General features: G+C 41.7%; 1 protein-coding gene across 1 annotated transcript in view; it reads left to right on the forward strand.

The window, feature by feature from the left end:
• The first annotated feature begins 11,111 nt into the window (after positions 1-11,111).
• PLXNB2 (plexin B2) overlaps positions 11,112-20,752 on the forward strand; it is a 164,755-nt gene continuing 155,114 nt past the window's right edge. The window contains exon 1 of the mRNA XM_033161665.1: positions 11,112-11,182. The gene's annotated coding sequence lies outside the window, so the exon portion shown is untranslated. The remainder of the gene's footprint in view (positions 11,183-20,752) is intronic.

Consider the following 20,752-nt stretch of genomic DNA (forward strand, 5'->3'; position numbering starts at 1 on the left):
AGAAAATGGTCAGCATTTCACAGCTTCATTTGACAAGCACCAATAAAAAGCTTGTGTTTATTCAGATGATACTTTGGAGTACATGTTCTCTAGGGAAACAAGGAATCACAATATTAAAACAGGTGTTCTCTTTAATAACCTGGGTCACTTCTGTATTCTTGCCAGCCAGACTCACCACTTGAATGGGACATACTCTCTTACAGAGGGTAATCTGATTTTTGCCAAGGTAAAATTTGTTAATATGTTCATTTCCATTTTTGATGTGGTAAACGAGGAACATTTATTTTGAGCCTGTAACCTGGAATGAGAGGAAATCCTTCCAATAAGTAATACATGTAGGCAGGGTTGTTTTTTACCCAGCAGGAACTTGCCGGAACTCAGTTCTGGCACCTTTTAAGTGGCCTTTATTGCCATTATAAGAGAACAAGGGAGGTGTTCATGGTGAGTTCTGTCCCCTCTCTTTCTAGAAAAATAGCACTGCATATATGGGAAGTCCTACCAGATGCTGATGGCAAAATTGGTTTGGTTAACTGTTTCTTGCCTAAATGGTATGTAAGTTGTGCTTAAGAAAATAATTGTTGCCAGGGCAGGAGGTTTGTGTTTACTTCATAGTAATACTGGCAGCCTACCTAAGTGACAAGGACCTGAAATGAAGTGTTTTGTTACCACTTAGCTCAGTGGTACATAGGCACGTAGCTCAGTGGTACATAGACTTTAGTCTTGTGCGATCTACTTTTGATTTTTTATTATTATTATTTTTGCTAGACACTAGAGATGCAGCACAAGGTGCAAAAGGCACATACTCTTAGCATTAAAGAAATTTCAGGCTGGGAATTTCCTGTTGCTTTTTAGTAACAAAACTGAGCAGAACTCAGAGTCTTTCCACACAAAATCTACTCTTGGATTTTGCATTAGTACAGTGGTACCTCTGGTTACGTACTTAATTCGTTCCGGAGGTCCTTTCTTAACCTGAAACCGTTCTTAACCTGAGGTACCACTTTAGCTAATGGGGCCTCTCGCTGCCGCCACACAATTTCTGTTCTCATCCTGAGGTAAACTTCTTAACCCAAGGTACTACTTCCGGGTTAGCAGAGTCTGTAACCCAAAGTGTTTATAACCCGAGGTGTTTGTAACCCTGTATAACTTGAGTTTTTCTGTGTGTGTGCATGCGGGGGAGCCATTTTATTTTTTGGTATTGCTAAAAATTTAAGTCAGAAATCCTTGTCAACCTAAAACTAGTCATCCAGAGTTCCACCAATAAGATGCCAATTACTTTCTCCCCACCCCAGAGTGTAACTTGTAGACCCATAAATGTAGTCAAACTGCATGGATGTTTTGAGGTGAGTACTTTTTGCTGGTTCAAAGAGGAACAAGGGTTTTCACCCCGGGGTCTTACAGCCAGTTTCATTTTATTTCACATGTAGGTAGCAGGTGACTTGGGGTTTTAAAATGGCTGAAATTCTGAAGAGAGAGTAAAGAATTTAAGCCATGTAGTCTGAAGATACAACCTATAGCAGTTTTGATCCAGTAGAGTGCCTGGATGGGAGATTACATGGGAATCCTATAAACTGCTTGATGGCTATATATGTGCTATATGGAGATAGGTGTGATTAAACATTCTTGCTGAATTGTTGCTGGCTTCCATGGGGGAGGATTTTGCACACTACAGAGCCTCTTGACAATAACACATGCACACACACACACACACACACACACACACCCCACCGCAACAGAACCATCCTTTAAGCTTCCACTTTCAACAGTCTCAACCAGTGTGAGAGGGAAAAAAAATAACTTGTTAACATTCAGATTTGGATGGTATAATTTTGTTAATTTGGCCCTGGATCTTCCTACAACCTCTCCCAACATGCTTCAAATAGAATGACATTTGAAGTGAACCAATTTTTCCCATCTTCCAAAAAATGCACAGTACAAGATCGCAGCTGTCTGCAGCTTTTTAGCAAGCTGCCACTTCTCTGTGTTCCCCCATCAGCCACTTTCTCCCATCACTGAGGTGGTTCCTGATTTGTCTGTCACTTACTGTCGTTTTGCCCATTATTTGTACTTTATCGCCCTTTTCGCTGCGTACTTCCCTCACTGTGTTCTTCCCTATAAATCAAATTCTCCTCCTCCCCCTGCCCCGTCAACAGACCCTGTCCTGAAATGTTCCTTCCTCACTACTTATTTCTCTCCTGTATTGTCTGCGGTAGAAAGATGGTGCAATAACATGCAGATGCTTTCCTTGATAATATATGATTGCAATTGGGGAGCCTTTTAGAGGCATAAATTTTACGGTATCCTAATTACAGTGCTGAATAATACTAAGCTAAATTACGCCGAATGAATAAAACTAAAAGGCTAGATGCAGAAATTTGCAATGTGTGTTGAAAAATACGCTGCAGTGTACAATGCAAGTTTCTGTATGAGATTCACTATAATATAGATAAGCTTTGAGATGTGGAGGTAAAAAGGTACAATAGATGTTGTGGGGCTTTCAAGCATATGGGCCTGTTCTTCGATTTGGTACAGGAATTGAATTGGTGGTAGGAAGACTTAAGTATGGATGTGCTGGTGTTGCTCAATCTTGTGGAAGTCATCTTAAAACTCCCAAATTACCAGATTATGGGAAAGCACTAATAATATGTAGCACTGTTGCCACTAACTTGCAAACACACTATTCTCAAAAATTGATTTATAGCAGGGGTGCAGAACCTATTGAACTCTGAGGTCCGTGTTCCCTTGTTGTTGCCCACCTTCGAAAGGCTACATTTGTTGTTGTTCAGTCGTGTCCGACTCTTCGTGACCCCATGGACCAGAGCACGCCAGGCACGCCTATCTTTCACTGCCTCCTGCATTTTGGCCAAACTTATGCTAGTCGCTTCGAGAACACTGTCCAACCATCTCATCCTCTGCCGTCCCCTTCTCCTTGTGCCCTCCATCTTTCCCAACATCAGGGTCTTTTCCAGGGAGTCTTCTCTTCTCATGAGGTGGCCAAAGTACTGGAACCTCAGCTTCAGGATCTGTCCTTCCAGTGAGCACTCAGGGCTGATTTGTTTATGGGTGGATACGTTTGATCTTTTTGCAGTCCATGGGACTCTCAAGAGTCTCCTCCAGCACCATAATTCAAAAGCATCAATTCTTTGGCGATCAGTCTTCTTTATGGAAGGCTACATACCAGTACTGAATAGGCCAAGGCTGGCAATGGGCAAGGTCATACTCCTTCAATCAACCCCACTTCCACACATACACACACCAACCAGCGGATACGCTTGGCAAAAGCACTTTAGCTTCACCGCAGATGGGCTTTAAAACAGCATTCTAATTAGTCAGCAGCCTCAGTTTTATGGAGTGACTCCGATTCCGCGGCAGAAATGGAAAAATTTATAGATTTCTTGTACAATACGGAACTAGCTCCTTTTTTCTGTTCCTTTAGGAAATAAAAAGCAATTAAAACAAGCAACAGAGTACCTTACCTAACAGAATCCAGTATCTTATCCAGCCCATAAAGTCCCATTGTGAGTAAATGGTCCCCAACCTGGCAAGTACAACTTGGGTCCAGGTTAACCGAAGGATTAGCAGCCACTGTATACAACACTGTAAGAAAATTTATTCATGGGGAAATTTTACTCATGGTGCCGAGCTCTACAGAAGATCACATAGTGAGGACCTGAAAAATTGCATTTCCCACCATTGCCCTTGCGCTCTGGAATACCTTTCCCTTAGAAATGTGAAGCATTGTCCATCAGTTGCTTCAGACATCTTCTAAAAACATGACTTTTTCCAGGATTTCCATGATCCATAAGATCTGACCCGGCTATTACTGAATTTCTGTTTTTATCTCTTTTTATGAAACTGTTTTGGGTTTTCTTGAACAGACTCCCTCAGAAGGTTGTGGTCTCTCCTTCCTTGGAGGTTTCTAAGCAGAGGTTGGATGGTCATCTGTCATGGATGCATTAGTTGAGATTCCTGCATTCCTTCAAACTCTTATGTTTCTATGATTTATAAATATAAAATATTTATAAATACAGATCTAACACAGTGTGGCTATTCCTGGTTCTCTGAAGCAAGCACATTAATACTGGTATCTTATTGATCAAAGCAAACAAGGTATTTGTAGCCACTGCAATTCTTTTTGTATGCACAAGTTGTCTCCAGTAAAGATCCAAAGAGTAGCATTGCTGATTTCCCAAAATTACCTCTCTCTCTCTCTCTCTCTCTCTCTCTCTCTCTCTCTCTCTCTCTTTAGTACATGTGTAAGATGTGTGTTCATGCACACCAGCATGAACCAGCAGATTTAGTAAATGTCAATGTATTCTAACTACCAACAAATAGCAGTATAAGAAAAAGAAACCTGAATTTAAAACTAAATGTTGACCTTCCTCTTTCTTGTGTTCACCTATGAAGGCTCTCTACCCAGTGGACTGATTATAGGTTTAATACCGTGTCCTTATTATCTAGGTAGTATTATCTAGTTTTTAATTTTTCTTCACTGCTAAAAGCAGTTCTAGAACAGCTTAGGAGCACAGCACAGTGCTCAGCATATTAAATACCTGACCTTTTTATGATGTATAATTTTCTGTTTTGAAAGGGTTTTTTTATTTTAAAAAAATGAGTTATATAACGTATAGCACATTTTTCAACGCCTTTTTGCTTATGGGTGCTGCTTTGCAGCTAGTTTTGAAACTCTGTTGTGAGAACTGGTCCCCGTTCATATCCAACAGCCCCTCCCATCCCAGGTGGGAAGCCACTCAAGAATGTTTTCAAAAGACAAAAGCTACTGTTCAAAAAAATAGGAAAATCCCACATCTGCTAGGGCAATGTTCTTCAACCTCGTGTTAATGAACTAGAACTCTCATCATCCCTAGCCAGCTGGGTTGGAGCAATGGGAGTTGTAGTCCATCTGGGGACCTAAGGTTGAAGAACACTACTCTAGAACAAAGCCAAGTGCATGGCCATTTGTAGGACTCACGTGGAAGTGGTTGCCTATGAAAACCACCCCTAAATCAATCAATCTCAAACCTTTATTGCCATATAGACAAAATTCTATAAGGTTCAGTACAATAAAATCACACAGCAAAATCTGCATCTAATGGTTAAAATACTATTGCGTAACATTCAGAAAATCCTCATTGTGCGTTGCAGAAACCTGGCTACTATCTCCATTGGGAGGAGCGGGTGGCGCTGTGGTCTAAACCACTGAGCCTCTTGGGCTTGACAATCAGAAGGTTGGCGGTTCGAATCCCTGTGATGGAGTGAGCTCCTTTTGCTCTGTCCCAGCTCCTGCCAACCTAGCACTTCGAAAGCACGTCAAAGTGCAAGTAGATAAATAGGCACTGCTCTGGCGGGAAGGTAAACGGCGTTTCTGTGCGCTCTGGCAGTCATCACAGTGTCCTGTTGTGCCAGAAGCGGTTTAGTCATGCTGGTCATATGACCCAGAAAAGCTGTCTGTGGACAAATGCCGGTTCCCTCAGCCTGAAAGCGAGATGAGCACTGCAACCCCATAGTCGCCTTTGACTGGACTTAACCATCCAGGGGTCCTTTTTTACTATCTCCATTCTATCCCCAACCTGGGTAAACATTAGGAAGGTTGCCTTACAGTCAGATGAATAAAGGTAAAGGGACCCCTGACCATTAGGTCCAGTCGTGTCCAACTCTGGGGTTACTGGCCAAGGGAGCCGGCGTACAGCTTCCGGGTCATGTGGCCAGCATGACAAAGCCACTTCTGGCAAACCAGAGCAGCGCACGAAAACGCCATTTACCTTCCCACCAGAGCGGTACTTATTTATCTATTTGCACTTTGAGGTGCTTTCGAACTTCTAGGTGGGCAGGAGCTGGGACCGAGCAATGGGAGCTCACCCCGTTGCGGGGATTCAAACTGCCAACCTTCTGATCAGCAAGCCCTAGACTCTGGTTTAACCCACAGCGCCACCCGCGTAAGGTAGTCACCCCTAAATCAAAAGTGGCACTGGACAAGAGGAGTTAGTAACATTGTTTCGTGCAACATTGCTTGAACAAAGGCCTCGACTAGAGCCAGGGCCTTTTTGGCCGTGGCCCTGGCCTGGTGGAATGCTCTCCCACAAGACACCAAGCCCCTGCGGGATTTGACATCTTTCCGCAGGGCCTGCAAGATGGAGCTGTTCCTCCAGGCCTTTGGGCAGGATGCAGTTTGACTTACTTTCCTTTGTGTAAAACAAGCCTGAAGGAGGCCCCCGACCCGCTCACAGGTCCTCGTATGATCAGTGGGGAAAAGTTGGTCCCGGCAAGTATTAACCACTCTCAGTTCCAACCTGATACTTTCCACCTGCGCAGATTTTGACTTGTCTGAATTAATTTTAAGATGTATTTTAATTAATTGATGTCTGTTTGTATACATATTGTGTTGTTTTTATGATGTTAGCCACTCTGATCCCGGCCTTGGCCGGGGAGGGCGGGATACAAATAAAATTTTATAATAATAATAATAATAATAATAATAATAATAATAATAATAATAATAATAATAAACATTTCAAAAATAGTCACATGCCATTTCTAAGGCTCTCTGTGCACTTCTGCGATAAAAATGCTTTGGGAGGTTGACACAGGCCATTTAAAATGCTTCATAAAATAGTATCTTCCAGCTATACTACAGTATATTCTGGCGTATAAGACTACTTTTTAATCCAGGAAAATCTTCTCAAAAGTCGGGGGTCGTCTTATACGCCGGGTGGAAAATCTGTACTTGAGTATATCTCAAACTCTATATTTTAACTGGAAAAGACGGGGGTCGTCTTATACGCCCAGTCGTCTTATACGCCGCAATATACGGTAAGTATTTTAGAAATCACTTATTGTTCAGCTTCCATTGGAGCCTGAACATATCTGGAACTGCAAGGTTCCAGTTTTGCATGGGATCCTTCTCTCCCCCCCCAAAAAAATCCCAGTTCCTGCAGATTGATTATCTGAGCTGAGGTGGGGTGGGGATTTTGAGCTAATACCATGTTTGCGATAACCCCTTCACCTACAGGGAGATGGAGATGAATGTAATAGAGCAAATGCCAGTGTATTTTTGAGGGAGAAAAGCTCTCAGACACACGACCCGTAATACGAAAATAATGATGATAGCACAATTTTCAGTATATGTTCTGCCCCCGAGGTAGTAGTTAATGGCTGTACTTTAGATATATAGTAACAACTGGAAAATATTGTGTAAAAAAAGAAAAGGAAAGATGCGATTAAGTCTGAACACAGCCCTCTAACAAACACATACACAAACCCAAGAGAGAATTGTTCCTGCTGAGTTCTGTGATGTCTTCCCTGACTACATCAAGTGTTTGTATAGGTTGATGTAAACACTTCACGTAAACTTTCCCACATTTTGATATTAATAGGCAGAAACAGTTCCTTATGACCCTCCACCAAGTTATTTGGCAACAGTGGCTTTCCATGTTCATCTTGGTCTTGTCCATCCCTTATGTTTTTATTCTTCATTTTTTTAAGACTGCAAAAAATTACAGCAGGGGATGGGGCAAAAGAACAACAGAGAGTTGCTTTTTCTCTTCAAGCCTGGAGAGCTGGATGTTGGGTTTCCTCTTGATTCAGGTTAATCATTTGTATTCCTGCCAATATTATATGCAGGATTCTTAACGCAGTAATTGGTCATGTAAGGGGGGAGTTGTTGTCCAGTAACATACAGGGACCCAAAGTTGGAGCAAGATGCCATGGAGGTACTGTTGTCTTTCCTGTGTCAAGCAAAATTATCTGAGAAGTTTATTGAGTCATGTAAAACACATGCACATACTCCTGCGAAATGCAAGTCCAATCCCATACCCTACAACATTTCTCTGATGAAAATAGGGACATCCTATTCAAGAAGAAGAAGAAGAAGAAGAAGAAGAAGAAGAAGAAGAAGAAGAAGAAGAAGAAGAAGAAGAAGGAGTATTTTATTTTATTTATACCCCACCCATCTTACTGTGTTGCCCTAGCCACTCTGGGCATCTTCCAACATATATAAAAACATAATAAAACATTAAACACTAAAAAAAACAACTTCCCTGTACAGGACTGCTATCAGATGTCTTCTAAAGGTTGTATAGTTTTACTTATCTCCTTGGCTTGAGGGTGATACAACTCCATAGCCTCCAATATTTATCCAATGAAAATAGGGACATCCTAAAGAAAAATGGGAGATTGCAGGATCAAATCGGAACCCAGATCGGCTTCTGTAAATCCGGGACTGTCCCTGGAAAATAGGGACACTTGGAAGGTTTGCAAGCCCCTTTATGTCAAAACCTCTAATGCGGGAAGAAGTTCCGTTTTTTCCACAAGAGGGCAAGAATATTCTTGCAAGCTCCACCATATGCACCTTAGGCTGATTCTCAATCAACTCTGGGTTTACGCCTTGTTTCCTTAGGATTTGTCAACAACCGTAGGCATACCATACCGTGTACGGTATTCATTTACTTTTTTAAAAAAATGACCAGTTGGCAATGAAAACATCTAGACTGCATCAAGATTCGCTTGAGTTTTCTTTTGAGTTCACATTCGCAATTTAAATTTTATTCACTACTAGTTTCTCTTCGCGCGCTTCACGGTTTTTAAATAAATAAATAAATCAAATTAAGAGAATGTTCTTTACATGACTTTTCCCAAATTGAAAGCAGACTGAACGTAGTCATCTGAGACTGTGAACTATAATAATAATGTAAACCTCACTGGAAGTCACAGGAGCAACAGATTACCAAAAAAAAAGAAGAAGCAATAAAGGGCTTTGCTTTTACCTTTAGAATTACCCAGTAGGTTGGAAATTATTCTGATAAAATGCTGCGACTTCCAGGCTATCATTGCTGTGCAGGCAGGTATGTAAGTCCTAAGAGGATAAAGGGCTCTTAGCTATGCCTTATCGAAGTTTTTGTCACTCACCTTCTCCCCACACCCTCTAATAAGCAGCAGACAGCCACTGTATTTTGATAAGGTCTTTCTTATTTCCCCAGTGTTAGGTCGTAGATCTTTTGTCCAACAACAGAGAATCACTAAAGATACTATTCCTGTTGTTGCTGCTGCTGCTGTTGCTGTTGCTGCTGTTGCTGTTACTGTTATGATTCCACTCTACTGTGTTTATTCAGTTTTACTCTGAGTGATTGAGGGTCAATTAACTCTTTATAGGGCAGTTTTTGGCTGCATGTACAGACTAGTGATTTTCAGGGTATGCCCACTGAAATCAATCCACAAGTTCGCTGACGTTCAGGGATCTGTTGCAAGTGTGACTAACATAGGGTAACACCCATATGTATAATGAGTGTGGAATACAGATGCCCATGTCTCTCTTCACATTTGACTTCTACATAAATAAATGCATAAATACATTGTTTTGCTTGCATGCCACTTCTCCATAGTTAAAACATGCACCAAAAATCATGAACAATAAATAAAGTACACCAACATATATACAACCAAACAATTTCCACATAAAACAGAGAATCTAAAAATAAAGTTACAAAAATAATACCAATAACGGCAACACCCCCCCCCCCAAAAAACCTAAACAATATCCTAACCCAATACGTGCATTTTAATGATTGGAGCATTGCTGCAAAAAAGAGCCAAGTTGTAAAACTAATTTCCCTTCTACCTGTATATGACCACAAAATGCACCTGAACAGTAAATGAACATAGAACTTTTTTTCTGCTATTGCTGAAAGACCCATTCTTTCTGTGTGTTACATCCTCATACGGCTGTTGCTTTACATAGGTCTATCTAGAGGCAGCAAAGCAGAATTGTTGCTTGAAAGTATGAATTGACTCTGCAGCAAGTTGACTCCTCTTCAACAGGTTCTAGATACTTGATCCTTCCAAAACGCCATTGTGCTCTAGAAAATATCACTTCATACCTCTATGCCACCTTGTTTGATCCCCCTCCCCCAAAAAATAAACTTTTAGGGGGGAGTTTAGTTTGGAAATCAAATAATACAGGCTAGTCCTGTGGAAATGCCTTTTGGAGAAGCCATATGCTACTTGATTTTCTCAGTGCCAGAATAAAATGCTCTTGGCACTATTGTGTGGAGCGGCAGCAGTTCTCCAAAGGGAGAAGAAGAAGAACGCCCAAGTCATTAGTCAAAAGTAAGCCTTCCAGTTACCACAGTCCTGAGAATTGCTGGACTGCTTAGGTATTTAAATAGTCGTGATTGCTGTGCCATCTGTGTTCTTAATTCTTTGCCCTCAAGGAATCTGTAATGTAAAGAATATGGCAGGAGAGTGAAAAACTGTCTTGGGGATGCTTGCATATGTCAGAGTTAGGTTAGCACACTTGACTGAAGCCCAGGTTTTATGCTAAAGTAACCTTCCAGCTTGCATTGAGTTGTTCTGTGTCCCAAGATCCTTGCTACACTTGGAATGCCAAAAGGGAATTCTGTGCAAGCCCTGCTGTGAATGTTTCCTGTACAATTGCTTCATTAGCTGGCGGCAAAACAAAACAAAAACAAATGAGCATCCAATATCTTGCTGGTTGCTTGGTATAAAACACTCAAAAAACTCTTGTGACTCATATTTAAAAAAGAATCTTGTAGCATGGGTTTAAATCTAGGGAACACACAGACCACAGATAGAAGGAATCAATGGACTTAAGCGCTTGGACTTCATTTTAGTAGGTCGTTTCTGAGTCTGACTTCTTTGAATATTGAAAAGTATTCTCCAGCTTGATTTGAGAGCACCTAAATCTGTGCAAAAGGTCAAGTGATATAAATGTGATTTTAATTTCTACAACTATTTAACCTTTCTCCAAAAGGAAGTGCATCATTTACCTTAGGTTTGAGTTCTTAACTGGGCAAGCTGTGGAAGAAAATCTCAAGTACCTGTAACAATGAAATGAGACAGACTGCTGCTGGTCCATGCAACCCTTCTGTCTGACCTGACTGGCAGCTGTGGTTCAAAGCCTTGCTCCTAAGATATTTTAACCAGAACTGTTGGAGATTGAAACAGCTTCTGACCCTGACAAATAGTTATTCACTGGGATCTTTAATGTGAAAAAATGTTTTCTGTTCTGAAAAATGGAATTGGCAAGGGCTGGAAAAAGAAAGAAGTGCTTATAGCAGTGCACTTTTAAAAAGAAATTGTTCCTTTCCCCTCTTTTTTAGGTAAAAATAAAATAAAAGCAGAAGCTACTTGCGGAAAATTAAGTGAAGTGAAAGAAGAACCAGAGAAGAACGTAAGTACTTCTCCCTGTTGAAAAAGCTTGATAGTATTTCAGACCTGCCAGGGAATATTAATTCTTTTAAAAACAGAAAACACTGGGTTCAGAATGATAGACATTTTAAAGATAAGTTATGTAAAGTGTACAGTAGTATGTTTAACTGTGCATGTGTGGACTGCAGATTATAAAAAATATTAATTTCCTTTGCACAGTCATTTGGAAGACAATTAAAGAGGCATCTTCGGGGTTTTACAAATAGCCTATGAACAAGCCCAGTTTAATTATCTAAAAACATTATTACACTGATTACCATGTTTTCTTTTGCTTTGTGACTTTTATTGCTGGCTGTGGGAGTATTGGGGCATGTGCCAGTGTTTTTATCTGCACTGTGTCATAATCTCTGCAAAAAAAAAAAAGCTAAGTAACAAGAATTTGGAGCATAAAGATTAGAGATGTTCAAAACATGGAACGTAATAGTGCGAGTTGATGGGGTGTTTGTCAACATCTGTATGGATGACGTTAGCTAGTGTTTAATACCAGCACAAAACTCTAGCCTTCTGTCAGTATTTTCACATTGCTGGAATAGCACGCTTCCAGCATTAACTTTCCAGTTGAAGACAAAAAAAAATTGGGTATCTTGATCTCTGGCTTTCCAGTTCAGAGCAGTTTAAAGAAACATCTGAATAGAACTTGAAGCAAAGTACTACCTATAGGGCTCTATTTGGAGCAATTTATTGGTATTTTGTTATTTATTTATTTATTGGCTATGTGATTTTTTTATAAATGTAATTACAATTTAATTCAGAAGAAGGAAGGAAAGTTGCTTTTTCCTTATTTTAGGGGCCCTCAGTGTGTACTTACATGGCTTGATGTAAGACAGGGCCGTGCGTTCTCTGTGCTTTAAAACAACAACAACAACCAAGAAATGTTTGAATACTGTGTTAAAATAAGCTGCCTTCTGAGGCCTGAATGAATTATGCAGGCTAAGTGAGTATGCTATATATGCTTAACTTGAATATTTCTGCTTGTGCTGGTTAGACTAAGGATAAAGAGCTATGAAGTCATTGCCACCCAACCACTAAAAATCCTCAGTTCCTTCCTTCCTGTGGCTGCCACAATTTTATCCAGTTACTGCCCACATGTTTTTACACAATCTAAGCTAGCGAACGTCCATACCCCAGCCCCTGAGTGCAGTGTTGGATGGGTCTGTCCCTATCTCCTATCCTGTATGGCTTAGGTACTTTACCTTGCCATGGCACAAATTGCATTTTGCTGATTTGCCTCTCTAGTACAGCCTTCATTTTTTGCAGTTGTTCTTCAAATTACCTTCTATTTACAATCATATCACCAAGTCCACCAGGCAAGAGGGGCCCCTTTAGATCTGCCAGCACCACTTCTATCAACTTTTGAGATGTCCCAGAACATTACTGTTGTGATTTGGTCTTCAGGATATACCTCCTCTTGTCAGTAGCTGCTGGTCAGATCCAAGGTAGAGAACCAATAGGCATTAGCAAGCAGATCTAAAATATATTCAGTCCCTGGGAAGAGGATGGGCATGTTTCACAAGGGTATTGTTCAACCACAGATAGTCGAGACCACAGATACTCTATTTCAGGGGTGGCCAACTCCCGAGAGACTGTGATCTACTCACAGAGTTAAAAACCAGCAGTGATCTACCCCCTATTGGGGGGTTCAGGTCAAAGTTGTTGAGCTTTTTCTAGGGAGGAGGAGAGCCAGTGATCGACCAGTAGATCACAATCTACCTGTTGGACATGCCTGCTCTATTTGACGTGAGCCATCACAGACCTGCTCCCAGATAGTAGTCTTTCCCCCATCCTCTCAGAAAGCAACCCTCCTGTTTTTAGGTCAGAGATACAGGTCACAACATGGATCCCAATACTCCATTGTCCATTGCAATATGTTATAATATCTATCAGTCACAGTGTCCACATAGTCTTGGTTCTCATTCATTTGTCATTACTCCCTGCTGTCTGCTGTTCAGTTCCCATTTTCTGTCATCCCACCCCTCTTCCAAAAAAAAATATCTGTTCAGTCTTCTGCTTATGCGTGTCTTTTTGTTAATTTAATTATGCAAGCTCATAGCTTTAAGCACAGGAGAAGTTGTCTTTACACTGAGAACTTCACTGAGAACGTACCTTCAGCTAGAGGGCCACAGCTCACTTGCAGATCGTGTTTATTGAGCGTTATTGGCATGGCTGTCTTAACAATAAAGCTGATCAGGTTATTCATGATGCAGCCAGCACACTTTAAATATTTGATATCTGCATAGGGTTTTCTGCAAGCCTTAAGGCACCTGTTCCCTATTTGTGCACGTGGCACAATAGGAGACAGATTTGTTTGAGGGCACAGTCCAATTGATATCCGTGTTGCTTGCATCCATCTCCCCCCCCCCATTTTGTATTGCTTCTATACCCAGTAACAGAAAACTACAGGAAAATTCTGCTTCAGTGATTGGTAACATCAGATGTTGGGGGAAGGGGGAAAAGGACTGAATTGGCCTTTAATGAATATGTTTTGATATACCATGGGAAGATGAACTGCTTTCTTTTTTGTTTCCTTATGTAGTTATGGTTACTTATCACCATTACATCTTCAAACATGTTTCAGCCACCATGAGGTCATGTCACATATATGCGAAGCTGGCTTTCTCTGGAGTTCATGGTGCATGAAAGTGACTTGCTACCATATTTTGCCCACCCAATTCTGAAGCACGTTGAGATCACCATACAGGGTTGTGAAATGTTGTATAATGATTCCATTATTGTAGGCATTTGTGTAGAAGTTGCTTCTATTGCTGTTGCCTGCAGAGATAGAACCATAGACACAGAATCATAGAAGGGACCACAAGGGTCATTTGGTCCAACCTCTTGGAATGCAGGAATCTTTCCTTCAGCCAAAGAAATAATATATGCAGATCATATATGTAGATATGTAGAGTAATGGAACATTAGCTTGTAGGTTCTGCTTGCAGACATCTTGTGAATCGGAAAGATTCAACGAAGTTAACATTGCATAAATTTGTCAGTGGTGTGTTCTTTACAAAGTCTTCTGAGACACGGGAAAGGAAGAATCTCTAAGCACACAGATTTTGATCCCATTTCAAGCAAAATTATGCATGAGTGGCTGAATTTTTAATCGTGTTTGACATACTGCTGCACTGTTTTTTATGTAACAATGAAAAAGGTTTTGAACCATAACACCTTGTTTGAACCTGTAAATTGTTTCTGACATATTCACACAAATTGAATGTTTAAAGGAAGAGAATTGGATGGATTGATCTTCAATTTGAGACTAGTTTGAAGATTACCATGTTGAAAAAATACGTTTGTCATATATATATTCTTCAGGTATGACCCAGAAAATAATTTTTAAACCTCACTTCTGTAATTCTCATTTTACTCACAGCGACCTGATTCAGCCATTATTCTAACCCATTGTTTAGCATTATTCAGACAAATAGACAAAAGAGTCTGCCTTTGCAACAGGGGAAAAATAATCTAATCGGAAGCTGCATAGTTTCAGTGCAACTTTGGCCTGTTTCTTGGGCCTGCTTGTAACACTGGTGAATTCCATAAATTCTGACATGTAACATCTGAGCAGTTTATCAAAATAAGAAATAGTAACAGTGGCAATTTCCACTAGAATTCAAATAGTGCTCTGTACAGTTCATTAGATAAGGGTCTTCCACACGTGCTCTGCGTTCTCTGAACAGCTAACCATTTGCATAACTAATGTTTCTTCTTCTATTACCCAACTCTCATGACAGACAAAAATGGTTCTCAGCATTGCATCCATTGTAAGAGGAGAGTACATGAAGGAAGCTTTTTAAACACACACACACACAGGAATTTTCACATATTGTCAGGAAACCCCCCTCCCCACGGCTGGTAGCATCCCAGGACTGTTTGCAGTACAGGGAACCACCCCCGTTGTTCACCAGTTCGTCATCCCCCTCCTCAGGAGGAAGTGATCATTCCTCCAGTGGGGAGGGGGAGTTGGAGGCAGGAAGTCGGCGCATTGGCTGTGAAGGGATCGCAGAGCCTGAGCACCAAGGGGAAAGCGGGGAACAGGGACAGCTTCCCGCACCCCGAGTTCGCAGACAGGAAAGACGTGGAAGGGGGAGGCGGGGGGTTTAGAATCCTGCGCCTTTTTTGCTGGACCAAGAACCGGAAGGGTTCATTCCCGGACTCTGCGGAGGGATGAGATGGATGTTTGAACTTTTGCTCCACTGTAAATATCTGCACAATAAAGAACTTAGTTTTTAGAAGTTCTGCGTTCGGCTGTTTTCTCATGAGCAACCACTGAATGTCCTGACACATATCTTGGGAGTTATTGACCAAATCAGCGTGAGTGGAACAGCTGTAGTAGAAAATAATGCAGTAATTGTACACGCATGTTGTAGATTTTCTGTCAAGGATTGTGAATAAACAGAGCAGCGGGCTCTTGTTGACTGAGAAGGACAAACTATAGGTTGCATGCGGGAAAGTGTGAGCGTGAAAAAGTAGTGGTTAATCATTCAGAGAGTTTCCCAAATATATCCAGCACCATATTCTTTCTACTCACAAGTGATAAGCTGCTGCCACCATGTAAGTGTTTGAATTACTTTGAAATATTCAAAATCAGCAATATGGGGGGGCCGTGCAATCTGTTCAATCCTATCTCTCATTCACAGTGAACTAATTCCAGGAATGTGAGAAATAGCAAACATATAAAATATTTAGAGGCAAAAAGAGTGAAATGTGAAAACAGTCAGACTGGATTCCAGTTTGAGTCCAGAGAAATGTATGTGTGCTTATTTTATTTATTCATTTTTTTAAATATCCATTTAAATGTACTGTAGAACTCTATCCCTTCATTTCGTTGTTTTTTGTGTGTGTGTGTGTGTGCAAAACAATTGTGGCAATTCCCCCTCCCTCAAGCCCTCCAACAAAATACATTTCCTCAAAATAAGTGTGGTCCCCCCCCCCGTGGGCTTCATGAACTGGCGGGAAAGCTTAACGCTGCTTACCCTAAGGTTCGTGTGATGGTCTGTATACCTTGCTATTCTCCCTGATCAAATAACAAAGAGTTTGTTCCACTGACTCCAATATTGTTTCCACCAATTTAGTGGAAATCCGCTCCACTTACCTGTGGGGAGGAATTGCGGTGGACCGCATGGCTGCCCTCTCACTTCCGGGTGGCTGCGGGATTTTGTCCCTCGCCGCCCGGAGGAACCCCAGCCACTTCAGCAAGCAGCTGGCCAATCGGCCTGCTGGGGGGCGTGGCCGGGAGCAACCTTTAAAAGTGAGGCGCGAGCCGGAGGGCGTCCTTTCGGCTCGCTTCCTCAATCTCCCACCCTCCCTCCCTACTTTCAGGTTTTCCTTCAGTGGCCTTGCTCTGGACTTCAGTTGGTCGCCTGCCCTTGTCAGGGGCCTGGTAGGAATTTTTCTACTTGGCAGATTGGCTTGGCCATTTGGTTTTTGCCTACCACTTAGCAACTGTCACAACTTTGTAAGGTGTTGCGGTTAGGCATTGGGTGACCTTCTGATGGGGGAGGGGAGGCCTGGCCATCGCCTGCCCCTCCAAGCTTAAGGATATTCTGTTAAAGGAATCCGGGGGCGGGTGGATTTCGTCTGAAGCCCGGGGCAGGGCTAGGGCCATGCCACGACCCCTTGGGAACCCAGGGGGAGCTTGAGTTGGTCTGAATCGACGGAGCTCCCCCTACCAGTGGTTTACCCTTACTTGACTTCCTGCTCTGCGGGCAGGAGTCAGATATAGTCAGGTCTACTCAGTGCCTAAGCCAATACCGCTCACATTCTGTAACCAATAAAGTTGTGGCCAAATTTTGCCCAATAACATTAAGCTTATATCCTGTGTCCCTGTGTTTTATTTCATCCTCGAGGGGGCGGCCACAGGGTCTCGACACGCAAATAAAACCATGGTTAACTTCATTTGGGGGAGGGGGTATCTGCAGGGGCTCAACTCTGATGCACAGAGTTGAGCCCCTGCAGATACTACGCTGTTACTTCAGTGAGGAAGCAATTTCTGCCTATGCAACCCATTGCATGCATTCAGCTCCTGCCTGCAGGGGTACGGGGCTGCTCATGTGTGCCCCAGCACTTGCAAATAAAGGGTTTTAGAATGGACCTTTTCAACTAACCTTATTATAGAGCTGTAGTACCGAATACGTTATGATGATGAGCCTTGTTCCAAACTCAGCCACAGGAACTATACCGCTTCAGGTGTCGAAATGAAGCTGTTTGCTCAGAATCACGAGACAAGCCATAAAGGATCACAGCTAGAAACCTTGGAAGGCGTTTTCTCTCTCCCTGTGCTGGAGTTCAGAACCCTTTTAAATACGTGCGGGCATAAAATGACTTCTGGTTGGCTCCACAAAAAGAGATTTCCACAACAATAGGCCGGTTCGGGGAAGACCTTCCTTTGAAGGTTTTTTAGGCAAGGATATACAGAAAGGTGCTTGAAGCCAGGAGACAAAACCAGATGCACTGACAGGTAAATTTATCTACCTCTCACTGCTGGCAGGAGTTGCAAATTCTGGCTGCTAACTTGCACCCTGCTCCCAGTTTCTTAGCACAGTGGTAAGTTGCACAGTCAGGCTGGGTGTAGGTGACTTCTTTCTTTTGCTGCACTGCTTTTGGCAAATTTAATGAGTTGTGATATTTATTAGGCAATCGGACGTGTTGAATATGCAGTTTCCTCAAATGGCCTGTAGTAACACATTAAATGTGTGTCTCAAAAAGTACTCGGGTGCCTTGTAAACAGGAATTGTAGCTTGTTTGCTTTCCAGTGTAAAATTGTAGCATTGGTTTCCACTGCGGCCCCCGCCCTTTCTTCGGACTGTGCTTACTGCTGCATTTTCTCCCTCCCCCCCCGCCCCTCCTTTTTTGCTTTTCGTTTGCAATGAAGGTGGGAAACAAAACCACAGCAAAAATAGGTATGTCAGCTGAGAGGACTTGCCACATAAGCAAGGAAAAACTTGGGACATAAAGGCATGTCAACTTAATTGACCGGTACACTGGCTGACATTGTTGTCTAGATTTCAGATTTAGAGGAATTAAATGCTGTTTGCCTCTGGCCCAACTTGGAATGGATCTGTTCCAGCTGGTAACAAAGCCATGAGCCAGAAGGGCTTGTGAACTCGTCCTTAATTAACTAGGGTATTTTCTTTCAATCCTACAGGTGATTAAGAAAAAACTGCCTTACACCAGGTAACACTACTTCTCTCTCTGGTGTATTCTGATTGGCAGTAGCTCTGCAGAGCATATTACAGTAAGCCCTCAATTTATAGTCAAAAGCACATCATGGGTTCAAAGGCAGGTGGGATTGCCAAAGTCTTTTTTCCCAGAAGCCCACCTTTTTTCTGCCTCTTTTTAAACTTATTTTGCCAAGCACATAAGGCTGAATGTGCACAAGTTAAATGTACATAAGTTGTGGGTTCACTGTATTGTATAGTGGTACTGTACAGTGGTTCCAGTACTTTGGCCACCTCATGAGAAGAGAAGACTCCCTAGAAAAGACCCTGATGTTGGGAAAGATGGAGGGCACAAGGAGAAGGGGACGACAGAGGATGAGATGGTTGGACAGTGTTCTCGAAGCGACTGGCATGAGTTTGGCCAAACTGCAAGAGGCAGTGAAGGATAGGCGTGCCTGGCGTGCTCTGGTCCACGGGGTCACGAAGAGTCGGACACGACTGAACGACTGAACAACAACACTGTACAGTGGTACCTCTGGTTACGAACTTAATTCGTTCTGGAGGTCTGTTCTTAACCTGAAACCATTCTTAACCTGAGGTACCACTTTAGTTAATGGGGCCTCCCGCTGCCACAGCGCCACCGCGGTGTGATTTCTGTTCTCATCGTGAGGTAAAGTTCTTAACCTGAGGTACTACTTCCGGGTTAACCGAGTCTGAAGTGTTTGTAACCCGAGGTGTTTGTAACCCGAGGTACCACTGTATTGGTAGAATCTGTAGGCACAAGCTCTGAAGCAGCATTTTATCTTTTGCATAAATGTTTTATTGAAACTTTTCATCATATAATACAATAAAAAAACAAATTAATCTGAACAAATTAAATAAAAACATTTTTAAAATGAAGCAAATCAAAGAGAAAGAAGGGGGAGGAAATACAAAGCCCTCTCTCAAAGGTGGATCTTAACCCTTGTCTCACACAAAAGGGGGGTGCACCCCTCCAGCTCTCACCTGGGAAATTCCCTTTCTTCTCCCATCCTTCTACCCTGGGAGATTTTCCCTTCCCTGCCTCTCACACAGGGTCTTTCACCAACCAACCATTACCTTCCCAGGCATACCCTCATTAACCCAGAGCAGAGGACATAAAAAAACACAAATCATAAGCAAAGTAGATAATGGAAGAAAGAAAAATAAAACAAAGCAGCATATAAAAATACGCTATATTTCTGGCCAGGCAAATATGCCATTTGTGAGAATAATCAAGTGGGAGTAAACACAATTTAAAAAATTCAGATTCTGTGAAAGAGAGCAGCTGGCCAATTACAAGTTATAGGAAAGGCAGAAAGTGGTTTTCTTGGCTTTTTAATGACCTGTGTAAGTAATCCTCACCATTTCAAGCTTGTTTAGAATGCCACTTTCAAGGCATGTCGTGATCACATGCACTGTGCATGTTATTTATTATTTAATATCCATGGGACTGAATGTACAGAATTTGAGCGCACAGAATCTCTTAACACACATTTTGAATTGAATCTGCCCTCCATTCTTCAAAACAGTTGGATTTTCAACATGAACTGTGTTCTGTATCTTGTATTACCCTTACATCTACTTGCCTCTAGTCTTAAACTTGGAACTTCCTAAATGTGTGCTTTCCAAAGAATTGCTTAGCATGTTAAAATTGCAAGGCCCAGTTTTGAAGTAACAGAAGTTCATGGATCTTACTTGGCAGTGAAAATGCGAACTCCAGAAAGAATCCTAGGCGAGGTCTAATTTAAACATGAAGGTAGTCAAGTGGCGACCACTTGATTGTTGTTATATTTCACATGCTCAGTTTCCAGTTTCAGTTGAGTTTCTATCCTCCAGAGACACAACATCAGTATGCCAACCTACTGTTCATCTTTCTAGAAGCTTAATGTAAACAGAAAGCCAGCCATGAAAAATATAGCACATGGACGTTCTTCAGTGCAACTCGATTAACGTTGTGAGTTAGGCCTCATGTTGTGTTGGAAGCATGAGTTATTGAGAGTTCTTTCGCCATCATTTCAATGGTTGTGTAATTAGACTATTGGCAGCTAACTTACTCTTCAACTAGATAGGGCTGTGTTGTTGATTTTATTTCGGTAGGATCTATAAGATGCATAATGGTGCAAACCACTTGTCATTAAGGTGGCTGGAGGTGATGTCGAAATAATACAGACAAAATTAAAATAATTAGGCTTGTTACAAAATATTTTCGATACATACTTCTATTGTTTCTTGGGATTCAAACTTTTGTGAATGAAATAAAAGTAGGCATTGCATATGTGTGTGATGAGTCTGTGTTGTTGAACGTTATCTCTCAAATTTATAGACATGGTCTATTGTATTATCTGACTGTT

The sequence above is a fragment of the Lacerta agilis genome, chromosome 10, assembly GCF_009819535.1.
Source record: "Lacerta agilis isolate rLacAgi1 chromosome 10, rLacAgi1.pri, whole genome shotgun sequence".
NCBI lineage: Eukaryota > Metazoa > Chordata > Lepidosauria > Squamata > Lacertidae > Lacerta > Lacerta agilis.